Here is a 458-nt window from a genome sequence, read left to right on the forward strand (position 1 = left end):
AGACCAGTGAGCATCCAGGAAGGGCCTGGCCTCCCTGCCCTCTCACAGCCGATGTATTGGTAGATCTGCCTTGTCTTCCATCCACACATCCACACATCACACATAGGACACAGGCATGACACACAAGTAGCAGATGTCAACATTCGCCCATGTGCATACCCCATGCACAGTAAATACAATCTCTCTCTCTCTCTCTCTCTCTCTCTCTCTCTCTCTCTCTCTCTCTCTCTCTCTCACACACACACACACACACACACACACACAGTGTATGTGTGTATGTGTGTCAGGGAGATAAAAAGAGGGGGAGTAGACATGTTAAGGGCAGCTAGTCTTTTTTGCTTCCCTCCATTTTATGCAGGAGGCTGAGTGGGCATGTCTGCATTTGGCAACTATGGAGACCTATTTTCCCAGGGAAAATGGGTTATGGCTGGAGAAGGAAAAGCACAGTGCAAAAAAGA

At 48.5% G+C, this 458-nt stretch overlaps 1 protein-coding gene across 22 annotated transcripts in view; it reads left to right on the forward strand.

Annotated features, from left to right (window-relative positions):
* Positions 1 to 458, forward strand: part of PLEKHA6 (pleckstrin homology domain containing A6) — a 142,557-nt gene that overhangs the window by 121,093 nt on the left and 21,006 nt on the right. The window lies entirely within an intron of this gene.

This window comes from Myotis davidii, unplaced genomic scaffold (genome assembly GCF_000327345.1).
Source record: "Myotis davidii unplaced genomic scaffold, ASM32734v1 scaffold246, whole genome shotgun sequence".
Lineage (NCBI taxonomy): Eukaryota > Metazoa > Chordata > Mammalia > Chiroptera > Vespertilionidae > Myotis > Myotis davidii.